The sequence below is a fragment of the Ochotona princeps genome, chromosome 8, assembly GCF_030435755.1.
Source record: "Ochotona princeps isolate mOchPri1 chromosome 8, mOchPri1.hap1, whole genome shotgun sequence".
NCBI lineage: Eukaryota > Metazoa > Chordata > Mammalia > Lagomorpha > Ochotonidae > Ochotona > Ochotona princeps.
The window spans coordinates 73,670,481-73,692,223 of NC_080839.1; positions in this window are offsets into that span (position 1 = coordinate 73,670,481).

The following is a 21,743-nucleotide window of genomic DNA, read 5'->3' on the forward strand; positions in this document are numbered from 1 at the left end:
AGCGATGCTGTCAGAGCAGGATTTCTGTACACATAGCAGTTTCCTTGTTCTCTCGGTAGCTCTACTATGAGCGGATAGTAACACTTTCCAGAAGCTTTTTTTTTCTTGCATCGATTGTCATCGTCCAATCAGTTTTGCTTTGCTTTGATTACTAAAGGGGTGGATTATATGATTAATTTTCCAATTGCTTAGCTAAACTCACATTTCTGAGATAAGTACTACTTGACCATGTCCTATTATTTTAAAATACATTTTATATACTATTTGCCAACTTTGTATAGGAGCGTCTTACATTTGTGCCTGACAAACAAAAATGGTTTGTGACTATATTGATTTTCTTATAATCTCTTAGATTTTATTCTCAGTGCAACCTAGGTGTCAGAGTTGTGCAGTGTTCATTTTTTTTTTTTTTTTTTTGGTGTGGGGAGAATCCTGTAGAATTAATATCATCTGTGTTTTAATACAAAGGAACTGGTTGTTTTTCCACTAAAATTTATTTGGTTAAAAGTCTTTATTTACATGGGCTAATTATTATTTTTATTCCAGCAAAGACCCATAGTAATCTCACAGCTGCTACTAGAAGTTTGTCTTCTCTCCCTATCTTGACTGGAGGTTTGTCAAGTTTATCAACCGTAGCTGGATCACTTTTGATTATATTAATTTTGTCTTTTTTTTCTGCTTATTTTCTGTTACAGCTAAATTTTTTCAGTTAGCCATGTCATAAATTTAAATTTAATATTCTGTCTTTTTTTAAAGATTTATGTATTTTATTACAAAGTCAGATGTACAAAGAGGAGGAGAGACAGAGAGGAAGATCTTCCATCCGATGATTCACTCCCCAAGTGAGCACAACGGCTGGTGCTGCGCCGATCCGATGCCGGGAACCAGGAACCTCTTCCGGGTCTCCCACATGGGTGCGGTGTCCCAAAGCTTTGGGCTGTCCTGGACTGCTTTCCCAGGCCACAAGCAGGGAGCTGGATGGGAAGCGGAGCTGCCGGGATTAGAACCGGCGCCCATATGGGATCCCGGGGCGTTGAAGGTGAGGACTTTAGCTGCTAGGCCACGGCGCTGGGCCCTGTTTTTCTTTTTTCTATTTACTTATTTAGAAGGCAAAATTACAGAGAGAGAGGGAGAGAGAGAAGGGGGAGAGAGCATAAGAGAGAGAGTGATAGATAAAAGGTTTTCAATCCATTGCTTCTCTGCCTAAATGGCCAAAATGCACATTGCTGGGCCCGGTGAGAGACAAGAGCCAGGAGTTCTCTGGTCGGCTGTGTGGGGTGGGGACCCTGTCCTGGAGCCATCCCCACTGCCTTCCCAGGTGTATTAGGAGGGAGCTGGGTTGGATATGGGACAGTCATGCTGGGGCTACAGTTTGTGGCTTTACCCGCTTTGCCACAGCACCAATCCACTTCTGTCTTCTCAAAGTGTATTGTAGATTATTTGCTACTTTTATAGTTAAATAATTTGATGTGCTTTTCTCTAAGTGCACTAATTGTAGCCTACACAATTTTATGTCATGTTTTAATTTCTTCAATTACCAAGATATTTTAATTTCCCTTGTAATTTTTTTAATGTATGTGTGTTACTTGCAGGTTACTTTGGTATCTGTCCCACCATATTACATTATACCTTGTCTTTAATCTAGATGGATGTGTGTGTGTGTGTTTTCAGTGTTTGGATCTTGATTTTTATTCACCTGGGTAATTTCTACCTATAAAGCTGTTAATTTAAATGAAATGTGATGATTAAAATGCTTGTTAAATCTACAGTATTTTGTTTAACTTTACATCTGTACTATCTACATCTTGTCCCATTTTACCTGTTGTCTTCACTTCTTTTGGATTACCTTAAAAATTTAATATTCCTTTTTGAATTATGCTTATGATTCTATATTTGCTTTTTAAAAAAATGATTACAGAACATGTCATCTCCTTTGAAATAACACCACTTCACATTCTGATTAGTGTAGGCTAATTAACAGCAGTGTGATTCTTTCTCAGCTTTGTGTTACCACTCTCAACATAATTTATTTTAAACATGATTATACATGATTATACATGTTTATGATGTATAAACATTGTACATATTTATGGTACATTTTCATTGTATAAAGGCATTTTTAAAATAAACTTTTATTTTTAAGCAATATATTTATTTTTATGAAAGGTATGGGGGAGATAGAGAAAAAGAGAGATGTTATCTGTTGGTTTACTCTGCAAATATTGCACCACTACAGCCTGGCACAGCAGAAGCCAGGCCCCTTGACCTCCATCCGGGTCTCCTATACGGGCCGCAGGATTCGGATACTTGGGCCGGTCTCCACTGTTTTCCCAGAAGCGTTAACGTAGACCTGGATCGGAGGCGGAGTGGCAGGGACTCAAACCAATGTTCCCTGTAGGGTACTGGTGTTGCAGGTGCGACCCACTGAACCACAATGTCAGCCCCAGAAACAATCATTTTATATTGACCTTGATTTTTTTATACTTCCGATATTCTTTACATTTTGTATTAATCAAAAATTTTAAGTAGTCTCATTTTACTTTTTCTGAAGTCCTTATTTTCACATTTCTAGATTTACTGCCATGTTTTTAGTAGTATTATTATTTAATTTTATTGCAAAGTCAGATATATAGAGAGTTGGAGAGACAGAGAGGAAGATCTCTTGTCTGATGATTCACTCCCCAAGTTGCTGTAATGGCTGGTGCTGCGCCGATCCGAAGCCAGGAGCCAGGAACTTCCTCCAGGTCTCCCACATGGGTGCAGGGTCCCAAGGCTTTGGGCCGTCCTCAACTGCTTTCCCAGGCTACAAGCAGGGAGCTAGATGGGAAGTGAAGCTGCTGGGATTAGAACTGGCACCCATATGGGATCCTGGTACATACAAGGCGAGGACTTTAGCCACTAGGCCACTGCGCCAGGCCCAATGTACTGTCTTCTAATGGAATTTCTTGGGTCTTGTTTTTCTGATAAGATTCTTATTTCATCTTGGTGTCTGAAGAGTATTTCTTCTTAGTGTAGTATTCTCCATTGGCAGGTTTTCTACCCTGTCCCCTCCAGGAGTTTTAAGTATGTTATTTCAGGCTGGCTTTACTCACTTTCTCCATTCCCTCTTTGATTTAATCCTGCTGGAGACTTTCTGAGTAGCTAGTCAGAATGCACCTCAGACTTTCCTAACTAGAAAATGGAAAAAAATAAGAGTTATTTTCTAGGGAGTCCAGGCTCTTTGGTTGATGGTTGATGTTGCCACGGGTGGATTAAATATCTAGTGTGTCTGAGCAGTTATGCACAAGAACAGACCTCATCTCATGGGAGGGAGAGGACCTCGGTGAAGAGGCAGCAAGGTGTATTGATACAGGAAGCTGTCACATGCCCCTGGAGCCAACAACTAGCAAGCAGTGCTACTTGCCTGTTGGACTTCCAGTCTCCCTTCAGTAGACGTAATGACCTCAAAAGCTCACATCTTTCTTTCTTTAATGTCCCAGTTCACTTCATTCTATCAAGCTCCTGCAGTGCCTGAAGACACATGTCCTTGGCAGCTCTGAGGTCCACACCACTGACAAGCAAATCAAAGAGGGCACCCTCACCACCTCTTTAGAAAATTCTGGGGGAAGGATTCTATAGTATCCAGTGTGGTTTCAGGAGCAAAGCCCCTGACAATCTCTTTCTATTCTGTTCTAAGGCCAAGTGAGTTTTCATTCTTGCAATCTCCCATGAGTCAAAGAGAGGTGGGAAGGAACATTTGGGCAACAGATGCAATGAGTGTTGTGACAGTGAAGCCCGAGAGGCTGACTGGCACAGGACCACCTGGTGGCATTACTGTGCTGGTCACACTCAGCTCCCAAAGAGGCCATTCTCCGCAGTCCCTCCAGATGGGTTGTGGGTCCCAGGCTGGAACATGCCAGGACAGTATTTTGCTTATGCCTGCAACCTCAGCAGCAGAACAGTGAGAAAAGTTCCAGAAAAACAATGTTAGTGAGAAATAAGTTCCAGGCAATGCCATGTATCAGTTATGTGAATATATTTTTGTGCTTTCTTGTAGACCTCTTTTAAAGTTGTTATTCATATACTAGACGTAGTTCTCCCCAAAGTAAAATTTTGGTCATTTTCAACATATCCTATTATCTTGTTAAAACCCAAAATGTGAGTAACTACTTTGAATATTGCTAAGCTAGAATACATAGCTGATCCAGTGCCCTGGCAGTAAGGGGTGTCATTAGTGTGGACGCCTAGCTGTAAGGACTGATGGGGTGTGTCAGGTGGTAGAGAAACCAGAAGCTTCAGGAGGTGGCTCATCTGGGTTGAGCATCCAGTTTCCTTATTGTTAGCCTTCATGTTTGGGATTTGCTAGCTTTTCTAACCTCCTGTTTCCTGAATTGTAAAATGAAGATGATAATTGAGATGTCTGGCATATAACTGGAACCCATCAAAGGTACCTATTGTTTTATACAACATTATCATATACAGAAACATACAATCACATTTTAAAAGATGATTTGAGTCAGATTTACAGAGAAGGAGAAACAGAAAGGTCTTCTATCTTCTGGTTCACCCCCAAGTGGCCACAGTGGCTGGAGCTGAGCTGTTTGGAAGCCAGGAGCCAGGAGCTTCTTCTGGATCTCCCACATGGGTGCAGGGTCCCAAGGCTTTGAACCATCCTATACTGTATTCCCAGGCCATAAGCAGGATGCTAGATGGGCAGTAGAGCAGCTAGGATATGAACTGGCACCCATATGGGATCCCAGCACATGCAAGGTGAGGACTTTAGCTGCTAGGCTATCACGCTGGGGCCCCACAATCATATTCTTAAAAACATAAACAAAATGGTGTAAATTGGTTGCTATGGTTTGAGTAGAATGTGGTTTTTGGAATGATATAGATGGTTAAATACCAACGTGATATGATTTTATTAAATACCAAATACTTTGGTTAAATGCCGAAGTAAGATGATTTTATTAAGCGGGTAGAAATTTAATTCAGTTATTTATCTAGGTGGGCCTGGTGTGAGAGCTTGAGGTTCTTAGCAGGTGGATACTCAAAAGGTACTTCTTAGGAGATGGTTGTTTATAGGAGTCAGGCCCACCAGCTCTCTCTGCTTCCTGCCTCTCTTTGCTCACCTTCCTCTGCACACACGCCACCTCTGCTCTCCCTCACTCTCCCAGACGCTGGACCAATGAGCCATAGAGCTCCAAACTGTCAACTTCCAAATCTGTGAACCAAAATAAACCTTGCTGCATAAACGAAGTGTCTTGGGTATTTTGTTGCCCAGATTTAAAAAAATGACTAATAGGATGTTGCTTTCCTTACAATAGCTAAGACACCCGAAAAATGAGACACAATTATCCACTTTTCAAAGGACAGAGAAAAAACCTTGATAATTTTTAAAAAGAATCATGAGCATGGTGTTTTAAGTATTTTCTGATTAATTATCTCCCTCCTTTCATCCATCCACTTTTCAGTTTACAAAGCACTTTTGTGTTCATACTGACATTCAGTAGATGCTTCCTGAGCTCTTTGAATGGGGAGCCAGAGCAGACATCTTGAAACATCAGATTCAAAACACGATGAAGACGTTTGCTAGTGAGTGGTGCTTGAGGTGAATTACCTCTGTTTGCTTTCTAGAGACCAGCTGCTTAGGCCTTCCTCAAGGGGGCCTGATGCCATGCTTCCTCAGACTATTCAGGTGACAAACATAATCTAGTTAATCTACCAATATGTAATCCTTCTGTCCTCCTAAGAGTTGATGTGGAGCTGAAGCTGCTGGAAAATATTTGGATTGCTTCCTCTTCAGAAAACTGTAATGGCTCAATGCAGATTTTATTGATTCATGGACCATGGCCAGGAAGGTCAGCCTCCTGTCTAGTCATGGCTGAATCTGTTATGGCTACTTAATGATAGATCAGCTCATTCCATTTACCCAAGAGAAGGTTGGATTTTTCCACTTTAAAACTCCTACAGTTTATTCTGTTTGCTTTGTGTTTCTCTGATATGGCTTATAAGCCATTCAAGATCCTTTTGGCAGAGTTTTTGATGGCGTTTCTGTGACTCAAACAGTCAAGCGTGTGCAGTTGTCATGACTCATAGTGTCACAGTTAGAAGTTAAAGACTTGTTAGAAGTCTGTCAGCGTTACATTTTCTCAAAGTCACTTCTGAATTACAAGGATATTGCTGAAATGCGAAGGCAAAGACCATCTCAGATAATCTATTTTTGTGGTTCAAATGGATATTGACTCTGGTTTCTGGCCGCCATTAAATCTGCTTAGCAGTATTTTTCAGAATGGTCCTGATGTCTCAAGAGGAAGTCCCGTACCCTCACTGGTCAATTCTCAGCCACAAACCTCATTTGACCATTATGTCTTAATCAGTACATGATTAAATGAGAAGAATGGGAAGAATATTTGATGAGGCATCTGGAAATGTGAGTTCTACTTAGACCCCCTCCTTAAAATCTCTGAGATTTGACCAAAATATCTAAAGAAAAAAAAAAACCACACAAAGAAATTGCAGTAAGTAGAAAAATATGCTCATATAATGCAATAATATGTTATTGCTCTTGAAATATATCCTGGACTTATGTGCATTAGCAATTTTAACACACTAATAACCAAGTATCTTCTGCACCTTTGTTGTAGCAGTGAGTTGGGGAGCAAAGGAGACAGGTGGGAGAAAAGCACTGCTAGTCGGAGACACTTGGTTTTTCTGTGTCGATAGTCCCTTACTCGAGCAAAGCACCCAGAACTGTTGCTCCTTGTAGGGGCATAGTTGCCCTGTCAGGCTGACTTAAAAGAGAGTGATTTCCTTGAAATAGGGCAGTGTGGATGGTCATGTGGTGATAGAAGCTTTAAATTCCTGTTGCCTTTCCATGGAAGGGTGTGAGCCAACAGAGGTCAATGTCTTAGGGTTTTACCACTCAGATAAAGCATCCCATCTTCCAGAGGGTGTGAACTGAGAGTTTGTCCTTGTTATGATGAAAACTCCTGCAGAAAATAGAGCTATGAGACAACTTCCTTGAGGGTATATTTAGTATAATCACAAGAGCATGAGATATGGAGTGAGTCAGTTGTTTAGTTGGCATCCTGTTTGTGTTACTTCAGGGTTATGCTAACTTGGGCAACTTAAACTCTCTGAGCCTTAATTTTCCCCACTAGCGTGGTGATAAAATTAATAACAAGAACTTCATAGGATTGTTGTCAGGATCAAATGTGGTTATATATAGAAAGCACCTAGGCACATTGCAGATGCTGCACATGTATTAGCATAGTTAATGAGTCTAGTTCACATTTGATGTTAAGATGCCTCATTGATTTAATATTAGTTTTGATAAGAAAACAGAAAACTCATTAAATTAATATAGGTATTTAAAGTGATAGAGATAGTTCTCATTGCAGACATTACAATATGAAAAATAATACCATGTTTCAGAGGTATAAGCGATTTTCTTTTTGATCCTCTTGGCTTCTGTGGCTAAAGAACGGCTTTCTTCACCAGTACTTGTTGGAGATGAGGTGAACTTTCATATTCTCCTCCTCCCTGCATCCCTTTGTGTGCTTATCGCTTGGTTGAGCCTGCTCTTCATCTTTCCCCATACCTTCCCCAACTCCTTTCTTTCCCTCCATACCCTCCACCCAGCCTCTTGCCGAGCTTTGGTTCGCATTGCAGTGTAAGTGATTAAGAACAGATTAAAGGGATGTTGCATGTACAAAGGAAATGTGCTTTTACCTTCATAGAAGAAGTTAGTGCTTTTATTCTCCATTACACCCCATCTTCATCATTTCACAGAAGGGATACTGAGGTTCCCAGAAGTGAGAGAACCTAATCTGAGTTCTGTGAGATCTGGTACTGGCAGGAGGCATCAAAACAGTGGGAAGTGGTTTTGACTTTTACCTTGGAAACTCTTGTTGGAAGAATTCCATCCATTTGGGAATAACAAATAACAAGATTAAAAGCAGAATTTCTGTCATTAAATTAGGGAATGGGACTGAGACATCCACATGCTTGGAGGTGCTGCCCAGAGGAGTCTGAGCTTTCACAACATGTGGGGCTCCTTAGATCTGTAGAACTGATGGCATGACCATAACAATCACCATTTTTTATAATAATAAAAGCTAGCCCTTTCAGTGTCTTTATTAATGCCAGGTACTATTCTAGGGGTTTTCTATGGATTGTGTGATGCAGATGCTGTTATGCCTGTGTATAGGTGTTTCAAGTGAGTAAGCTATACCAGGTCACACAGCTAGTAAATAAAAGACTCCAACAGCCACAACAGTTCACATTCAAAGCCCTTGACCTCCCCACAATGTGGAGTTTTCCTGGTGCCAGGCATGTTGTTTGCTTCCTGACAGTGTGTTCATTTTAACTGTCAGCACAGTTTCACAATGGAGGACTCTTTTTCCACTTCTGCTAGAAAATTGGCCTGTGTAGCAGAAGGGTTAAAGAAATGCCAAAGGAGCAGGCATTTGGCAAAATCATTAAGACACTGCCTGGGATACCCACATGTGCCTGGCTTTAAGTTCAAAGTTCAATTCTGGTTTCCAGCTTCCTGCTGTTGTGCTCTGGGAAGTGGCAGGTAATGGCTCGAATCATTGCGCTCTTCCCATCCCTACTGGAGATCTGTATTGAGCTTCGGGTTCTTGGCTTAGGTCTGGCATAACTTCGGATTTCAAGCATTTGGTGAGTGAATCAGTAGAGTAAGTTTTATTCTCTCTTGGCCTTTCAAATAATACAAAAAAGTCAGTAAAATTTTTAAATAAAATAAATGATCAAGACTCAAATATATCCTAGAAAAATTAGAGAATGGAGTTTAAACATAGGCCGTTTCTCTGTGTTCCCTGGGTCTCTACTTACAGTTATCTCAGGGCTACCTGAAGTAGCAGGAATGGTATTGCACTAAGCAAATCCCATATTTAAGTCTTGGTTCCATTATTTAGTACAAGATAATCTCAGCCTAAGTGCATTATTAGTTTTGTCTTTTAGAACAATGGGCTTTTGCTCTGCAATGCCACTCCACTGGAGGGAGTCCTGCCCTCAGACGAAGGAGGTGGAGATTCTGTCTCCTTGTCTCTATCCACTGCTTGTCCTCTGGCGACCTTCAGGAAGGTGGCAGGATTTGCAAATCCTGGATTCCTTGTCTAGAAAAGTGAGGTTTATAAGTGTTGATATATAATTTCCCTTGAATGTCTCATGTTTACACATCCGTGTATTAAAAGCCAATTTGTTTCAGACTATCTTTTCAAGACTGTTTACATAAGCCAGTGACTTTGGAAAGATGCAGACTTCTTCTGCAGTGAGTTTAATCACATCTATGGTGACAAAGATGAGGGTGTTTCCTGCTGCTTTCTGAAGCAGATGGGCCACATTCCAGGATAATGAAGATCAGGTGTCTCCAGAGGGGGGAGGTGGGTGTACTGGCCAATTGCCCAGGCTACAGCAGGGCATGCAAATCTCAGGGTTCCTGAAATGTGCCCTGGATGTATCACTTTGGTGTCAGATCACCTAAGAAATGGGTGTGCCTTCTCCACTGGGTCCCCTTGTCCTTGCACACTGATCACCTGGAATGGAACAGCTGCACACCTGGATTGCAGGAAACTGTTTAACCACACATGCCTACATTGTGCTGTGATGTCACTGTGCAGAGAACTTGAAGACAGTGGTGTCCATTCAGCACTTGCCTATCCTAATATTACCTTAAATAAATAACAGTTAGAATGGGAAAATGACTTTTTACATGCCCAATAGGGATGCTAGTGTACAATTTCATATGGTTAGAATTTTTAATTTATGGATGAAGAGCTGGACACTTAGAAAGGTTTTATATGCACTTGGCTTTTTCCTCAAACAAGATCACACAGCTAATGACAGGATAACAGAGGACAATAATCCAGCTTATCGAACTTCAGATGCTATGCTGCCCATCCTCCAGCAGCTAGTCATTTCATTATGGATTCTCTCTAAAGAATCTGGGTTAGCTCTAGAGGGCCAAGGCTAGCCGGACACAGAAGTTCGTGGCGCCCGGGGTCTCCCGATTCTCTTCTGAGCTGTGCTGGGACTGTAACTCCTTGCTCTGACCTGTTTGGAGTTCCTTGCTGGTGGGCTCTGGACCCAGATTCTCTCTCTCAGTCCTCCTGGGACATTGTTAACTTTTCTGATGGGTATAGGCATGTTCTGTGAAGTCCTAGCCTCCTAGCCTGGAAGCTTCTAGCTTTCAGCAGTGACTGGGGAGAGCTTCTGTGCCTCTCTGGATTTCTTGGATTTTGCCTCTCTAGCAGACCCTGCCTCACCTACTCGGCCCCCAGGGAAAGACAGTGGCACAGCATGGCGGTGCTTTCCAGGTGTTTCTCATTGCCTGTTCTGCAGTGCAGTGCCAGGCTCTTAAAGCAATATGAAATTTTAATCACCACAGTAAAGTGTAAGTTAGCATATAATAGAACATGTAAATTATTGAGGGCATAGCACCATCCTGAAATTCCTCCAAAGAGTGCTTGTTGAGCTATTTCTGCTTAGTGCAGCCATTGAAAACAGTAATATGATCTAAACAATATGTTTTTTTAAAGATTTATTTTTATTGGAACGTCAGATATATACAGAGAGGAGGAAAGACAGAAAGGAAGATTATCCATCTGATGATTCACTCCTCAAGCTGCCCAATGGCCAGAGCTGAGCAGATCCAAAGCTAGGAGCCAGGAACTTTTGGGTCTCCACATGGTTGCAGGGTCCCAAGGCTTTGGGTTGTCCTCTACTGCTTTCCCAGGGCACAAGCAGTGAGCTAGATGGGAAGTGGGGCCGCTGGGATACGAACTAGGGCCCATATGGGATCCCAGTGCATGCAAGGTGAGGAATTTAGTCACTAGGCTATGAGTGAAAAGATGGATCCGTGGGTGCGGACCCTAATGCACATGGAGAATATGGCAGTTCATTGGGTTCTGTAGCAGAGGAAGGAGAGCCGGACAAGTTAGACAGCCACCCCAGCCAAATGATGGCAGTGAAAAGCTGAGTGAATGGAGACTTGAGGTCGACTGTCTCAGCCAATGGACATTGGGCTGACTGCCTCAGCCTTGGATCTGCAAAATCGACAGCATTTCAGAACTATCCGAACTGCATGGGCAGAAACCTCGGAACATGTACCACATAGGGACCCTGGGTTAATGTCAGGTGGAAATTCCTCATCCCCGGGGATTGGGCCATTTGGTGGCTGGGTGTGGCTTCACCCTTTATCTATCACCTTTTGCCAGAGATAGGAAGAAGTAACTTACAGAAAATTCGGAGAAAACAGTGTCATCCACTTTTTCCTAGCCCTCAATCATTCCCACCCAAATCAACTATGTAATCATCATCAAACACAATAAAATAATTACATGTAAATATATTTAAACTAAAATTTGTAATTTTGTCTCCTCTACTATACTGAAAACCCCTCTAAATAGGCCTCTCACTCAAGTCTAGATTGTTGGTGTACATGTACTAAAATATTAAAAACTTATTTTGGCTCTTAGTCCTTGGAGAATATAATGTTTCCATAGTCACCAATAGAATAAATAAGGACCGCAACAAAAGCAGATGCATATTTTGTTAGGATTAAGTGTTCATAATGAGCCCCAAATGAATAATATTGTTATTTCAACTAAATTGATTGTATGTCTGCAATGTGCAAGGCTCTAAAATGTATGATACAGTCACACAAGTGAGTAAAAGTCAAAATTATGACCTTCAAGAAAATTATTTAATAAGTAATCAGACTAGGTAGTAGTATAGGAAATAAGCCTTCAGGAAAGCTCAGTTGAGACCTGGTGAGGTGACATGGACAAGATAGCCTGTATGTGACCTCCAGCCTGGCTATTGCTTTTCTCTCTAAAGAGAACATCTTTAAGTATCATTTCTAGGGCAGGTCTGTAAGAGGTGTATTCTTTTAACTTTTCTTTACTGTGGAATAATTTTATTTCTTTTCCAAAGACGAAGGAAAGGCTTTGCTGGGTACATTATTCTGGACCAACAATTTTTCCCTTTTAGAATCTGGAATATGTCACTCCATTCTCTTCTGGCCTGTGGAGCTTCCAGTGAGAGGTCAGCATTGAGTCTGATTGCCATTCCCCTATATGTCAATGTTTTTCATGGGCACATTTAAAGATCTTTTTCTTTTTGACTGAAGAGAGCTTGATTATCATGTGTTGTGGTGAAGATCACTTTTGGTCAACCCTGTTGGGAGTTCTGTGGCCCTCCTGGGTGTTGTTTCCCAATTCCTTTTCCATATTGGGGAAATTTTCCTTCATTATTTCATTGAGTACATTTTTAAACCCAGCTTCTTTTTCTGCACCTTCTGGAACTCCCATAACTCTTACATTGGGCTTTTTAATAGTGTCCCTTAATTTTTAAAAACTTTTCTTGACTCAGCTCTGCTTGCAGCTTTTTGATTGTTTCACCGTTGTAACAACACTTATCTTCCAATTCTGGAATTCTTTTTTCTGTTTCATTCATTCTATTATGGAGACTTTCCACTGAATTTTTAATTTGCTCTATTGTGTCTTTTATTTCTAATAATTTTGCTTGACTTTGTTTCAGTGTTGCTATTTCTTGTATAACACATTCCTTAAACTTCTGCATTTACCTGTGGTTGTTGATAAGAGGCTTCGTAACAGGTTTTTTAAGTTCTTTATCCCCCATTTCTTTGATGTATTCCTCAGTTAACTCTGGCCAAGGGTTTTGCTCCTTTGCGGGGGAGTCTTCAGTAATATTCATTGCGCCACTGTTTCTTCTTTTGCTCTTGGTCATTGTAGTTCTGTTTAGCAGATTCTTCTCCTTAGGGTAGGTTTCTCAGCTGTGTTACCCAAAAGCCTACAGTTCAATTTTCCTTATTTCATTTGATTCCCAGTTCTTTGTTTGCAGTCACTTGTGCCACTTCCTCCAACGAGTTACAGATCTGGGCTCTTGTGTTCTACCATGGTCTCCATAGCCCCAGTTCCTGACTCACCACTGTCTACCTCCTGTGGTCCATGCTGTGGCTGTACTCTGGCTTTACAACCTTTCTTCCACTTCCAGTTTTAGCAGTTCTCAAGATTAGGGAGACACCTGGTGTCCTAAATAACTTGATTGTGGTGAAACTGATCTTGCTAGAACCTGCTGATAGTTAGGTCCACGGACCACCTGGACTTATTTTGACCAGTGGGATGCCAAAGTTGGTATTATTTTCCTTGTGAAATGCACTGAGTTGGAAGTGAGTTTGCTCTCAGCTCAGCACATGTGCAGATCATCGTAGTTTCTTTAGTCTTTGCCACATCACACACAATGGTGCCTGATGTGCCACTGGTGGTGTTCTGGAATTGCTGGCCATTATATCTGGGGGTTACCCCAACCTATTTTGGATGGAACTTGTAGGTTGGACCTTAGTACAATGCACTAAGCTAGAAATGAATTCATTTTCAGCTTAGTGCAAGCACAGTCCACTCCCATAGCCTCTGCCTCTATATCACATGGTACCCGATGCAGCTCTGGTGGGGTTCTGGGCTGTAAAATCTACTCTGTTTCTCTACGGCCTGTTTGGGGTCTGCTGTTCTGTCTCTGCTCCTGGCTGAATCGAACAGATCAGCAGAATGTGCAATTCTTTGTCTGGGTTCACTCTGAGTTCCTGATACCTCTCTTTCTCATCTGGCTGCTGGCCACTAGTGGATATCAGATAGCTGCTCTCTGACTGCCACTGGGATATCTGGTCACTACAACACTGCACTGTTGTCTCCACTGCTTTCCCATGTCCATCATATTTATTGAAGTAGCAGTCACAGTTGCCAACATGTGGAACCAACCAGGGTGTCTAAAAGCAAATAAATGAGTAAGGAAAATGTGGTCTATACACTCACCTGACTGTTTTACCTTTAAAGAATTGGCTTCTGACATTTGCAACAAGTTAGTTGCGATTGGAAGACATAATACAGAGGAAAATAAGCAAGCACAAAAAGACTAATACTGCATGTTCTTCCTCATGCAAAAAGCTAAAACATCTTAATCTTAACAGATTGCTGATACTAAGGGCTTGGAGGGATGAGAGAGTTTTGGTATTGAGTATCACTTCAGAGTTAGATTGAATGACTTTCACAGTGTTACATAGTCTCATGGAGTGACTGCAGATCACAATAGCCTATTGTGTGTTTTGTGGACAAGGAAGCAGAATATTCTATAATGCCAAGTATTCTGATTTGATCAGAATACATTATATGCATCAATTAACCTGTTATACTGTGGCCAAAAAAAATTACTGTTAACAAAATGGATGAAAAAGAACAAAATTGAGATAAAGGAGATAAATTAAAAAAGATGTAGTTAAACAGAGCAGAGAATGGTTGGCTATGAACACAAATTTCAAACTAATAATGTAGCAGTTTCAAAATACATAAAATTTATCAGACCATGAATTGAAAGCTATGCAAATAAAACAAACCCACCAGTTATGGATAGATACACATAATAAAATCAATGTGCTAATGACAACCCAGCTTCTATAACCAACAAGATATACTTTTTGATTTTTAATGTTTCAGTAGAATAAAGAAATTTTCTATCCACTGATGAGGGTGAATATCAAACGAAATGCATTTTTTAAAAGATTTTGTTATGTATTTGAAAGAGTTACCAAGGACAGGGATAGGGGGAGGAATGTGAGGAAACTGAGATCTTTCATTTACTGGCTTATTTCCCAAATGGAAACAATGTCTGGGCCTATTCCAGGCCAAAGCCAGGAGCCTGAGACTCCATCACACTTGGACCATCGTCCACTGCCTTCCCTGGCACGTTAGCAATGAGCTGGATCAGATGCAGAGGGGCAAGTATTCAACTGATGCTCATGAGCTGTTGGCATCAGACTGCACTTCACCTGCTGTGCCACACACTGGACACTGAAAGAAATGTTAGAAATGTACTTTAGACAGAAAGAGCATTGTACTAGTAGGTTGTCAATGTGGAAAGAAATTAATGCAGTAAATATGTGGATATTGAATTTTGAAAACACTAATATGACATTTTTACTATGTAAGGTAAGAATAAAAATAGCAAAAAATAGCAAAAAGATCAGAGGGATGATGAATTTAGAGACAAAGTATTCTGATAATTTCCAAGCTCCCACATAAGGAAGTAGAAAACTTATAGTTTTATTGTCATTTATGTTGTAGTTTATAAATAAAATTTTTTTCCCACCAGGAAACTATCAGACTTATATAGCTTCTGAAAATTCTATTTTTAATTAAAAATTTATTTTTATTGGAAAGGCAGATTTACAGAGAGAAAGAGATACAGAGAGAAGATCTTCCATCCTCTGGTTCACTCCCAAGTTGCTGCAACCTCCAGAGCTCAGCTGATCTGAAGCCAAGTGCTAGGAGATTCTTCCAGGTCTCCCATGTGGGCACAGGGTCCCAAGGCTTTGGGCCGTTCTTTACTGCTTTTCCAGTCCACAGGGAGGGAACTGGATGGGAAGTGTAGCAGCTGGGATATGAACAGGCCTAATTTGGGATTCCAGCGTGTACAAGGCAAGGATTTAGATCCCAAGCCATTGCACCAGGCCCAGTTTCTGAAAATTCAATTAAAATCTTATCAAAGAGAACTTATATAAAATCCACCATTTGCTATTTCAGATTTGTGAGTTAGGCACAACTTGGATACCAAGCCAGACCAGGGTATTCCTAGAAAGAAAAATTAAAGCAAATTATACTCACAACTTGCATTTCTGCGATAACTTTCATTTTTGAGAATGATACATTAATGTTTTTGATATATTCCAGAATTCACTTTATTTTGCTTTAGGATTTTGCACAACTGCTCACAATGAAGTTTTTCCTTTTGAGAATAAGAACAAGAAAATACCCTTGCCACACTTTCACTTGAGTGGAATAGCCAGTGAAGTGAAGCAAGAAAAAAGATAAAGTTATGTAAATAAAGCTGTATTTCTTTTACCAAGGATAATATTTTGTATATAATGAATCTAAGATGACCTACAAGTAAATTATTAAAATTAAATAGGAATATGCCAGGGTTTCTAGATATAAATTCAGGGGAATGAGGGGAAAATAGCTTACTATGTACAAAAGTAAAATACATACTAAACAAGTATAGAATACATATGTGAAAGAATTTTAAAGTTGCAACTGGCAATTAGAATAAAAATCTGGGAATAATTCATCAAATATGTACAAGACCTACATACAGAAAATTTGCAAGAAATTAATGCAAATCAAGGGAAATGAAGAAATGCTCCATATCCAAAGATCGAAAGACAATAAAAGATTTCATGCTTCCCAAGTGTATGCAAAGGGTTCAGTGACTCACCTTTGAACTCTAGTGTTGAGTGTGAGGAGAACTCCATTGTATGAAATAGAAAGGCCGACATAGCTTTGTCATGTATAAGCAGTTAACTTTAAAGCAACAATGACAAGCACAGCAAAGGACTTACTAAAGTAAGTACAAGTCGCCAAACGGAAGAGGGAGCCACAACAGACACAAAGCACTTCCTTTATGGTACTCCAACAACTGAGTGTCTAAGTAACAGGAGAAAAGAAAGTTAACATCAGCTTCAAGCCTTGTATGAAGTCCGTTCCTGGTTACCAGGAGAAACTACATGAACACAAAAACAGTTGAGTTTATTGGGGAAAGTTTATAGTTAGCCTCATCATTCATAAATGAACAAAGGAGTGAATACCCCTCTCAAGGGAGCGGGCTATGTATTTATTTAGAGTGAGTTGTTACACCCGAGTTTTTCTCCTCCTCGTTCTGTTGCTATCCTCCACCGCAAAAGGATGGCGGCAGAGGAAGCCCTTGCTCGAGGCAGCCCATTCGCCTTCGCTTTTCCAGCTTTTCCAGCTTTTCCAGCTTTTCCAGCTTTTCCAAGCTGTCAGAAGCATTCTTCCAGTCTGTGGTGGTCTTCTGTGACAACACAAGTAGACTAAGGCAAACATGCTTGGACTTTTTCTAGTAAATTTGAAGATACTATTCCTTGATGTAGCACTTTCATTTTGAGTTATTTAGCCAAAATAAATATCTACCTGGTGATAAGTGTGATTTCATAACAGCTTTAATCAATAATGGCCGAAAGCTTAAAAAACAGTCCAAATTTTGACCAGCAATAAATGGGTATGAATGTCCCATAAAAACAAGTCCCACTAAAAAGAAGCAAATTCCTAAACCCAGAGCAACATATTTTCAGGGAAACAAACTGAAGACAAGATATGACATAAAGGAATGTACCCTGTGTCATTCTATTCATTTAAAGGTCAAAACATACATAATTAAACTGGAGTGATTAAGAACATGTGATTAGTTGCTAAAATAGACAGGAAAACAAGGAAGTAATTACTCGCAAATTAAGGTAGTGGTTCTGTTGGAAGAGAGGGACATAGTTGTCATTGGCTGGGAGCCTCTCAGAAAGTGAAAATGTTCTGTGTCCTGTCTTGGGTAACTCCTGCCCCGTAGACTTTGAAGAATATATTTGAAATATTCCAGGCATCCCAAAACTTGGGATAATACCTAACAGTATTTTGGCTATGTTTTCCCCCCTACAGCCATACTACAATAAAGTTTGATTTATATACTAGGTACGGTTAAGATAATATGAACTACAACTAATAAGGAGGTGCAACAAATTATAATGTTCTGCAGAAGACTGTATGAATGTGGACTCTCAGAATGTCTCCCTGCACTGATGGAAGGTGTTCTGATGTCTGCATGGAAAGAGGAAGTATGTGATGTACATTTAGGCTACTACAGAAGTGTGGGACACAAGCACTGTGATATCGTGCCAGTTGATGTGTTAGCCTAGCAAGTTGCTAAGTCCAGTGAGTAACACTGGGTAGTGCACATAGGGTGGGTGCATGGGAACAAGGGATGATTCACCATCTTTGCAAGATGGATTGGATGGTGTGGGCGTTCATTGTGCTACTCAGAATGAAATGTGCTTTGAAATGTATGGATTTGTTATTTATGGAATTTTATACTTAATATTTTGGTCTATAGTTGGCTGTAGGTGTTGGAAAGAAAAAAACTAAACTCGGGTGAGGGGGGTTGTTGTAGTTATGCAAGTATTGATTTTATAGTTGTATATTCATGTTCTTTTCTGGATGAGTGTTTACATTTCACAAAGATACTTTATATATACGTGTGCAGCTTGTATATCCTCATAAACTTCTCATTTCTTTCTCTGAATGTTTAAGGACATATCCACTGAACTGTTCCACTGGCACTTCAAACTCAACACATCTCCACTTGTGCTGATGTAACCCTAGCATGCTTTGCTGGATTCCTCAAACGGCTGATTGCTACTGCTGTCTTTTTTTCTCTGAAGCCAGGGATCAAGAAGTCTCTCTTCCTTCTCTCTTAATAACCACTCAGGAAAGTTCTGTTAATTCTTAATGTCTTTGGGACTTCTCCCTCCTGATCATTTCTCACACCTGCCCTTGTTTCCTTGCTTTGTAGAATTGAGTGCTCATGTCTACTCCATTTTGAGACGTGTGCTACTTTATGCCAGCTTGCACAAGTTACTCGGCATTTTCCTCTCTACATTTCTGAAGTATGCTTTCAGCCCGTACTTCTGAAGCAGTGTTTTATTGGAGGTGCCGCATCAATTGTCCCCTCTCCTACCTCATGGCCTTCTTTAGTAGTATGTTGCCAAAGTTACTCCTACTGTCTTACTTTGGTTTTCCAATGTGGAAGGCTCTCCTGGAGCACTTGACATTCACTTTCAGAATACTGTGCAACAACTTCCTTGGTCTTGACCTCCTGGGAGTATAATGCTGTTAATGCTCAGTAATTGTATAAAGAGCTCCACCTCTTTTTTTTTAAGATTTATTTATTTTTATTGAAAAGGTAGATAAGATTCACAGGAAGAAAGAATGACAAAGAGAAAGATCTTCCTTTTGCTGGGTTTGTTCCCCAAATGGCTGAAACAGCTGGAGCTGAGCCGATCTGAAGCCAGAAGCTTCTTTTGGGTCTCTCACATGAACGCAGGGTCCCAAGGTTTGGGCCATCCTGCACTGCTTTCCCAGGCCTCAGCCAGGGATCTGGACGGGAAGTGGAGCAGACGTGACATGAATCGGTGTTTCTATGGGATCCCAATTCTTGAAGGGGAAGGAAGTCAGTTGAACCATTGTGCCAGGCCCTAATGAGCATGTCCAATGGAATAAACTCAGGTTCAGGAAGAGTTTTGTTGTGAGAAGGTTCCAGAGATTATACTGATTACTGTGCTAGCCCTGAACTGAAAGCCGACAGAGTATTTATAAACCAGAGAATGCTACAAACACGGATGAAAAGACATGTTAGTGGTTTCACAGAAAAACTGAGTTGTATGGTATTTATGAATTTAGACCTCATATTGGGAGATTGATTTTTTAAAGCAAATTAGCTGTGTCTGCAGTTAGGTGGCTCAGCATTCGATATGAGTGAAGTTTGATGACAGGCATTATTTTCCATTGATTATTTTTATTCAATAAGTGAAAAAAAGACCATACTTCTGAAATGGCTGCAAAGTCATAAATATTTAAATCTAAGTAATTTGCCATGCAGAAACATAATCAAGGCATGATCAGCTAACTCATGTGTTTGGTGACTAGACTATTGATTTTTAAGGCTCCAACTTGAATTCATACCAAATGTCTAAAACGGCTTGGAGGAGGCTATTGTTCTTTAAAATTGCATTGTATATTCAGCTTATCCTCTGGTTATATAGAGTCAAGGAAAAAAGATCTATGAAACAATACACATGGCTCGGACCCAGTGCAGTAGCCTAGCAGCTGAAGTTCTTGTCTTACGTGTGCTAGGATCCCTTATGGGTGCTGGTTCTAATCCCAGCAGCTCCGCTTCCCATCCAGCTCCTTGTTTGTGGCCTGGAAAAGCAGTCAAGGACAGCCTAAGGCCTTGCAACTTTACATCCATGTGGGAGACCTGGAGGAGTTTCCTGGCTCCTGGCTTCGGATTGGCTCAGCTCCAGCTGTTGTGGCCACTTGGGGAGTGAATCATTGGGTGAAAGCTCCTGCTCTGTGTCTCTCCTGTCTGTATCTGGATTTCTAATAAAAACAAAAATAAATCTAAAAAAATTCATTTGAAAGCAATAGCACATGGCTCTTTTACATTCACAGGATTGAAAAACAAGAAACTAAAATAAATCAGGATTATCCTATGCTTAGTCTTCCAAATATCCAAGGAAACACTCTCAGAGGGTCAGGTGACATGAATGTCACACGTCACATAGCTAATGTGGGCCACATTTGGGCTCCAGGTGTCCTAACTCCCATGCAAAGCCTTGTCTTTTTTTTTTTTAACTTAGCTGTTTTTCTTTTCTTTTCTTCTTTTTTTTTTTTTGAGATTCACTTATTTTTATTGCAAAATCAGATATACAGAGAGGAGGAGAGATAGAGAGGAAGATCTTCTGTTCGATGATTCACTCCCCAAATGACTGCGACAGCCGGAGCTGCACCAGTCTGAAGCTAGGAGCCAGGAACTTTGCCTACCATGTCTGTAATCCTCATTGCAGAGCATAAGGTAGGTTTATTTTATGAATGAGAAGTCTGAGACTCAGAGCAACCACCTGTCCGTCTGTCACATTGTGTGATTTCTCTAATCCGTTATCAGTGGTTTCAGAATAATACTATGCACACTTGACCGATTCAAATGATAATGCATTGAACAGAGACGAAGCCCTGGCTGCATATTGCGACATTCAGCTTTCTGCTTATTTACCTGGATTGAGAATTAGAAACGGGGTACCGAGTGATTGGCCTGGCTGCGAGTGGCCCAGTTCCTCCCAGCTGTCAGAAACTGCCATCAAGCCAGTGTGAAGGTTGGGGATGTGTAAGCGTGGGGCTGCTGAGGGAGTGTTTGACAGGTGTGGAAAGACTTCTGGAGAACTCCAAGGATCAGCCCACTGTACTTGCAGATAAACTAGGGAGATGAGATGGAGTGATTTAGAAAGGGGAAACCAAAAGACATGTCTAGGTCAGACCAAGGCACCCACCCAAGCGGGAGACCTTGGCTGGGCTGAGTAGCATCATCCATTCCCACGCTGGGGCTGCTGCCAGGCAGGGTTAGGCTGCAGTACATGCCTGCAAATGTTAGGGTAGGGGCTGGGCCAAGTGAGGCTGTGTTGTGGCACCAAACTGCTCACAAGAACCAGGTCTGAGGGCAGATTCTGTCGGGGATCTGTGGGCTCAGCCCTGTGAGACTGCAGTACTCTCTGGTTTGTGTTAACGTTGGCAGTGATGACAGATGGAGGCAGGCATGACCACCTGCTGACCAACACTCATAGGTGCTGAGGTTGGGAGAGGGCCTGGCTGGGCTCGATCACAGCACCCACCAGCACATGCAGAGGGCATGAGGCCAGGCACACTGTGATGGGCAGTGTCCTAACACCCACTGGCACATGTGAGGTCTGGGGCTGGGAGTTAGCCTGATAGGGAAACTTGCAGAAGTCCCCTGCTGTTCTGCAGTTCCCGAGAGCATAGAGCTGGGATTGGGGACAGCTCAGGCCAGACCAGGCTATCGTACTTTTTGGCATACTTATGGTCTGTGTGTGAGGGTGGGCCAGGCTGGATCAGTCTACAGAACGTATTGTCATATGCAAGAGACAGAACAAGGTACAGGCCAGGCCAGTTTGGACTGCAACACCAACTAATTCACAAGAGGGCTCAGGCTACAGGGTGGTCAGGCTTGTCTAGGCTGCAGTTCCTGCAGCAAATGCTGACTTGGGGCTGGCTGGCTGTGTCAGACTGGGCTACGTTACCAATTACTGGCAT